This window comes from Etheostoma cragini, chromosome 2, assembly GCF_013103735.1.
Source record: "Etheostoma cragini isolate CJK2018 chromosome 2, CSU_Ecrag_1.0, whole genome shotgun sequence".
NCBI classification, from domain to species: domain Eukaryota; kingdom Metazoa; phylum Chordata; class Actinopteri; order Perciformes; family Percidae; genus Etheostoma; species Etheostoma cragini.
In genome coordinates, this window is record NC_048408.1 from 27,371,225 (window position 1) to 27,378,600 (window position 7,376).

Below are 7,376 nucleotides of genomic sequence, written 5' to 3' on the forward strand. Positions count from 1 at the left end.
ACAGAACGCTGCGCGGCCAGTTGAGGAGTTGTATTCAATCCGAGCACGGATATTGAGTCATATTACTAGTAAAATACTTGTACTCGGCAAAAGTGCTTTATACTCGTTTCAGCCGGATACTCGGATCACCCCTAGTAAACATGCACACAAACTCCACAACAGTAAAATGTAATGTCACAATAATGACACATCACAGTGCATCAGAGAACTAGCTCGGTTAGCAGTAGGCTGATAATAACATCCAACTCAATTCCACTAAACCACAAATCAAGCATTGATCGAGCATTTGCATTGTGTCCAGTAAGAGGTGGAATGCATAACTACATCTTAAAGGGTTGGTTTGGAGAAATTCACCCTAGGGTCCTTTGCACCATGACTTTTGGCCAAATATCTGAAAATATGGGTTTTCATCCTGCAGCACAAGATGGGAAGTTAATCTGGTGTCCTCCTGACTTCAAAATTAAAGATATATCGTTTGACTTTAATTATTTATCTTTTGACCTCTTGGGGGCTGTAAAAAAAGCTCAAAACACAAGATTGGCATGTGTCGAGCTGAGTGTTATACTGCTGAGTTTAAAAGTACTTGGAAACAAATTCAAGTGAATTGCAAGGCAAGTGCAATTGTGCATGGCGTATTGTGTAAGTCAATCTTTATCAGGTAAATCAGTGAAAAAGTTTCTCTGTCTCGCTTACTTGTTGTGTCTAACTCCCCCTTGTTGAACTTGAGGCGTGGTGTTTAATTGGGTTAGTATGAAAGCTGATTTTTGAATCCATGTCGAGCTTAGACAAGACGACGGGGGACTTGTTTTATTTCCTTTTCTCCTCCCTCAAACTCGGATATATCAGTGTTCAATCACACACACACACACACACACACACACACACAAAAATCAACGTGTGTGAGTTGTGTCAAGGCACTGGGCACCGCAGGGTGAAGGGAATCTGCTGAATGGAGGAGAAGAGGTGAAAAGAGGCGATGTACGCCAGTGACCTCCATCTCATCTCTCCACCGTCTGACTGAGGTTGTATCCACCTGATTACCCTGGGGCGCGCCCAGCTGCACATCTCCATCCCAGTCCTGCTACGCTCAGCATAAACAGCTCAAGGCTTCAGCCCTTTACCCACAACTTATTGCTACATTAGCTGCTTATATTGTCAGGCATCCTGGAGTTTTAAACTGGTAAAGATTGTACTATCCCCCAGGAGCAGCTTTGCGTGTTTGGCCCTAAGAAAGACACTTTCTTCTAACCTGTTTTAATGAATATTGATCAAATCCAATCACAGCTTAAAAATAAAAAACGTCTGTTGTTCTTTGCCCAATATAACTTCCGTTGTGGAATGTAACTAAGTTGATTACTCAAGTACTGTACTTGATTACAAATTTGAGGTACTTGTACTTTACTTGAGTCTATTCCAAGCCTCTCTCCACAACACGTACATGTTGCTATGATGCTAACAAGCCGTCACCTGCCGTTAGCATTCCATTGACTGCCATTCATTTGACGTCACTTTGTCAGTGAATAACTTCACATCCGTGGTGTTTAAAGACTCCATTTGTCCATTGTTTATTTCCAAAAAACACGACAATGTTTAAAAGGCTCAAATGTTTTTAACTAGTCACCTTGATTTTACAAGTGATGTATTTGTTGTGCTTTTATTCATGTTTTTTATGTTTTGTTTGTTGTCCTTTGGGGTCTTGAAAGGTGCCGTGTCACATGCTGCGTTCCAGACACAGTTTTTAGCCTGTAAGTTACAACTTCAAGTCACGACTCATGACTTGGTAGCGTTCCAGGCAACGTCACGACAAACCCTTCTAGCTAGCCGTAGCTAGCGGCTACCTAACTCTGACGTTAGCTAGAGCAGGGTTTCTGACTTTGACCTCTAAACATCCGAGTTCTGAGTACAAATGGAATGCACTAAAAAAACTCCAGATGTGCCTCGTCAGAGTGTTCCTATCAATTAGCAGAGAACTACGGCCAACTTTTGTACTAAAAATCGGAGTCTGTAAAATCTAGTTTATGCTTTTGTTTCAATCTACAACGACTGGCAGCTCACCTGCCTTCCCCTTGCTCCATCCTGTGTATCTGTTGTGAACTGAACTTCACCTTGTACATAAAACACTTATCTTTAAACCAAAACAAAATGGTGCTGTCTTCGTGTGTTATAAGCCCCAATTTGTGATTTTGCCTCCTAATATGGGTGTATTACATAAAGTATGTAGTGCAGATTTAAGTGGAAGCTGGGAGGCAGGCGCCATGCTCTTGCTGAAGAGTCATCCCGCAGACAAAGCGGAGACGAGACCCCTGGAGGAGACAGAGCCAGGAGTTAATGATCTTTCTGTATGCAAAGGACACGGTTCAAAAGGCACTGGGATGATAAGAAGTGGCAAAACCCCATTAACTCCATGACAGCGTCTACCACGAGTAATATGCTCTCTTCCGCTTTCTTTCTCTCCTCTCGGGGTCTCCGTCTTTTCCCCACATTTCCTATTCTGTCTCTCACACTGGTTCTCTACCTTTCTGCCTCTCTCCTCCTTTCCATCTCTGTCTCTGTTTTAGCTCTCTCTTTCCCTCATCAAATCTCTTATCATCTATCTTTCTTTTTTAGCCTCTAGAAGACTTTGAACAGACTTTGAAAAAACTAAAGTCTGACACCACCTCACACCTAAACACAATCATCTCACATCTGACGCTAAAGACATAATGTGTAAAGACGGGATCTTTCAGGGTCACAAATTGCAAGACTACAACTAGATTTGTTTTGAAAAATGTAACCAAGCTAGTTAGCTACTGCTAGTGTTAGCGGTTAACTCCAGGGAAAGTTGCAGATTTTCTGTTCTGCCATACATGCAGATGAATGGCGGCAGTACCTGGAGGTCCGAATTTATCTGCTGGTAAAAATTCTGTTGGATAACACAATTGGCGATTAGATCCCAATCCCCCCTAAATTTCATGCCAGCCCCCCTAAAAATTATAATAATAAAAGAAAAACAAATATTTAAAAAATGTGTTTAAAAAAAAAGGGCTTGAAACAGGTTTAATATCCTGTGTTTTATGCACCTGTAACCCAGTAGTAGTAGTAGTAGTAGTAGAATGTTCACTGTGTACAGCAGTAGTAGAAGTTTGTTCCCTGTGTACAGCAGTAGTACTAGTATGTTCCCTGTATGCATCTGTAGTAACACGGTGCAGAAAACGGTTGACAGAAACGTAGTTCTGGCCAATTGGAGGTGGTTGTGCTTTTGGCAGTCTTACTCTAGGCAGGACAAGGCAAGGCAGCTTTAATTGCATCGCACATTTAAGCGACAGGGCAATTTAAAGTGCTATACATAAAAAGACCCATATTTCTTTACTATCTCATCCACCAGGGGCCCCGCAGGCTCATGTGACTTTGTACTCTGGTTACCCATAACCAAGAGTGGAAGTACTTCTCTTTACACTACAATATAGTCGTCACTATAAGGCTTAGTTTAATCAAGGCAAACTTTGCAAAATCCTGAACAGCTCCAACTGTTTCTTGTAGATTTTAAAATCTATGTCACACCCGCTTTGGAGAAATTCTCAGAAATATATTTGTTTCCTGTTCAGAAACACCCCCAGAATGGCCACAACGCCAATCTCACAAACTGTTAATAAAAACATCCCAAAAGGCACAAAGTTCCTCAGTTCACTTCAATATTTGTTTCAGCCAACAATAATGATAAAAATTCCCTCTTTTTGTTGCTTGATTGTTTAGAAAATGTTCATCAGAACAGTCACATCACTGTCTAATCAAGTCATTTCATTTTGATCTTACCCTTGCTGATTGCCATACTGTTTCAACAAAAATCAACTTCAGAATAAAAAATGAGCAATCATTTAAAGAAAGGCAAGATCAAAAAGAAAGGTCTTCAACCTTGATTTAAAAGAGCTGAGTTGTGGCGGATTTGCAGTTTTCTGGGGGTTTGTTCCAGATACGTGGAGCATAGAAACTGAACTATGCTTCTCTCTGTTTAATTCTGACACTGGGGAAAGAAAGCAGACCTGTCCCAGACAACTTGAGGAGTCTGGGTGGTTCAAGGTTTACTATTAGATCAGAAATGTAATTTGGCCCTAAACTGTTTAGTGATTTATAAACCAGCTGAAGTATTTTAAAATTAATTCTTTGAGCCACCGGAAGCCGGTGTAAGAACTTCAAAACTGGAGTGATGTGATCCAGTCTCTTGGTCTTAGTGAGGACTTGAGCAGCAGCGTTCTGAATCAGCTGCAGCTGTCTGATTGGTTTTAAGGGAGACCTGTAAAGACACTGTTACAGTAGTCAAGTATACTGAAGATAAAAGCATGGAAAAGTTTTTCCAAATCCTGCTGATTCATACTATAAGTACTTTAACCCTTGATATATTCTTAAGGTGATAATAGGCTGAGTTTGTAATTGTCTTTATGTGACTGTTGAAATTCAGGTCTGAGTCTATGACTACACCAAGATTTCTGGCTTTGTCTGTTGTTTTTAGCATTTTTTTTTTAAGCTGAGTGCTGACTTTCAACCCTTCCTCTTTTGCTCCAAAAACAACCTCCTCAGTTTTTCCTTCATTTAATTTAAGAGCAAGTCCCCTGGCGATAACGTTAGGTCAATTTGTGTGTTGTCCGCATAGCTATGGTATGGTTGTTTTCCACAATCTGAGCCAGTGGAAGCATGTAGACATTAAACAGAAGAGGCCCCAGGATGAAGCCTTTGGGAACTCCACACATCATTTTTTTATCCTGTATCCTTGTCAAATTCTAATTAGATGCATTTGGAAATATTGTTGTACCATTAGATTGTTCTAACCCTTTGGTGGTTTTGGATGCTTAGAAAAAAATAGAAAAAAACCTGTTGGGCTGTTTGATTCATGCTTTTATGTTCAGATAAAAAAAAAAATTAAAGGACTTGAGGATGGGGAATGACCAAGGATTTTGGCAAAACTGACACTATATAGCGTAACTTTGGCTGGAGTTGCTGGACTGTAAACGTCCTTGCCATCACATATTCTATATTGCATTCCATCAGTCTGCAGTGGTTTAATTGCACCTGACGGAAATAGGTGCCACCAATTGTTCATCCGGATGCATCCAACTTTTAATAATCACGCAGTAGTGACTGGAGGTGCACATTAGTTCACATTTTTTGTTGGTTCAAATGTTTGCTACATATGGATGACAATTGACAGGAAACTTGTAATAATTATTGCCAGCAAGACCTTCACAGCTGTAGTCACACTACTTGTGTGGAATCCCAATAGTAAAAAAGGCTGTAAAATAGTGTGTTATTGGATTGCACCATATTGTAAGATATCATGCTTTGCTTGTAAATCCAACAAGTATGTATGTGTTTTAATGAAGGCCAGGTCAGCATAACCGCCGGTTTTCAAAGCCAGTTTGATATGCTTTTATTCATGTTTTTGCCCTTGATGTCTGTTGATACAGTTTCTGCCTGATGGTGCAAGCTCCTGATTGCTTCCAGTTTGTATTCAAGTCAGTTGAGACATGACGTCAGAACTAAACTCTCCGTTCAAATGAAAGGTCTTCAAACACTTTGCACGCAGTTCAGAGGATTGATTTAAACTTTGTTGGGTGACTCCTGGAGCCTAATTTATTTATATATATCATAGAATACATTGAGAGTTCAGTCTCAGAGGCAGGGCCACAGACAGGGCGTGCGTTGTCAGAAGCACCCAGCAAGACACATACTAATGGCCTGCACTTGCTGCCATTTAGTCCCTGTCATACCCAGCGAGCTTCAAAATGCCACCAACTGCGTGCATATAAATCATCAGAGAGGGAGACAGAGAAGGGTTACAGAGGGAATCTGTAGCTCCTAATTTTTTCTTCAAATAGGGGGTAACATACAATCATGGATTGTGCGTCCCAAAGTTTTTGGTTATTCGACCGTATTTGTTTTGTACAGAGTGTTATTTTACCCAAAGAAATCACTGTCATAAACTTCATAAAGTTCAGAATCAGAAAAGGAGATATTGCCACAGGGAGTTAGACTTTAGTGTAATTTGCCTTTGTGAATGGTGCACACATTTACACAACAATGACACATATTTAACATTAATAAGAAATACACAATGAATATGAATACAAATGAACTGTTGCATAAAGCTGAATGAGTTATAAGATACTTCATGCTGCCTTTGGTTAATTGCTAAGAAATGTGGGAGGGAAATTATTATTTTATAGTAAGGTTTTTTCAGTTTTCCTTTCCATTTTAAGACAATAAATATGACTTGGCTAATGTGCAATCAATTTAAGAAAAATGTATTTCTCTCGAGGCTAATATTTATATTTATATAAAAAAATATAGAATGTTATCCTACACATTATTATGTGTATGTGATTTAAAGAGCTCATTTTATGCTCATTTTCAGGTTCTTAATTTTCTTGAGAGGTTGTACTAGAATAGCTGTATGTGGTTTAATTTTCAGATAACACCAAAGAGTGTAACTGTGTTGCCCTTCAGCTTCAGGCATGAGCAGACTCCAGGGTCAGTATGACACTCGTTGAACTGAGTAAAGAAAATAAGAGAAACAGAGGAAGGAGAGTAGGAAATACAAAGTAATAGAGGAAAGTGACAGGAAGATAAGAAACAAAAATGAGAGCGAGAGAATTTAATTTCTTTGGTTGTGTGCTATTTTCATTTATGTCATTTAAAATCACTTGACTCATGCTATTACACAACACATCCAGAATGAGTAGAAGGCATGAGTTGCTGTCTATCATACTCGATCTCTAAACAAACACACTGAATTTAGCCACAATCAAATGGGTTCCACCAGCCTACAGCTTGACAGTTGTTAGAATCTAACATCGAAATTGTTACATAGAGAAAAGGAAAAGTTTAAGACTGGTGTGAGAGAGAATAGACAAGCCACTCTTTGCTGGATTGGTGTTGACAAATTAGCTTGGTAACGGGACATTAGCCTTTTGCTATCACAGGGGAAATCCTTTACGGGCGAAATGGTATTAAACCCTACTTTGCTTGCCCACTCACAGACCAGCCTAACTCCCATCTGTCTCACTTAGGAAATCACATTGGGTCAGTGAATGTTAAACCACGAGGGAAGTTACTACAAAGAGAGAATATCTTTGTTACATTTCCATAGAATATAATTTCTTCGGAATGAAAAGACTGTTGAGCTGCTGATTATTATTAGTGTTCGTAATATCTCCTTCCCGCCAGCCCGGGTATCTCACAAAGAGGGGAGTGATGCTTGGTTAAAAGGCAGATATACAGAGTGTGTGTGTATATATATATATACATATACATATATATATATATACATACACAGTATATAGACTACAAAGGTAAAGCACTGCAACCACCCCAGCATCATACTGAACTATGCCCATATGAATAAC

The 7,376-nt window shown here is 39.5% G+C and overlaps 1 long non-coding RNA gene across 1 annotated transcript in view; it reads right to left on the reverse strand.

Annotated features, from left to right (window-relative positions):
* Nucleotides 1-1,855, reverse strand: part of LOC117952656 — a 6,126-nt gene extending 4,271 nt beyond the window's left edge. Inside the window, exon 1 of the long non-coding RNA XR_004658464.1 lies at nucleotides 1,716-1,855. This is a non-coding gene — a long non-coding RNA (uncharacterized LOC117952656). The remainder of the gene's footprint in view (nucleotides 1-1,715) is intronic.
* Between the last annotated feature and the right edge of the window lie 5,521 nt (nucleotides 1,856-7,376).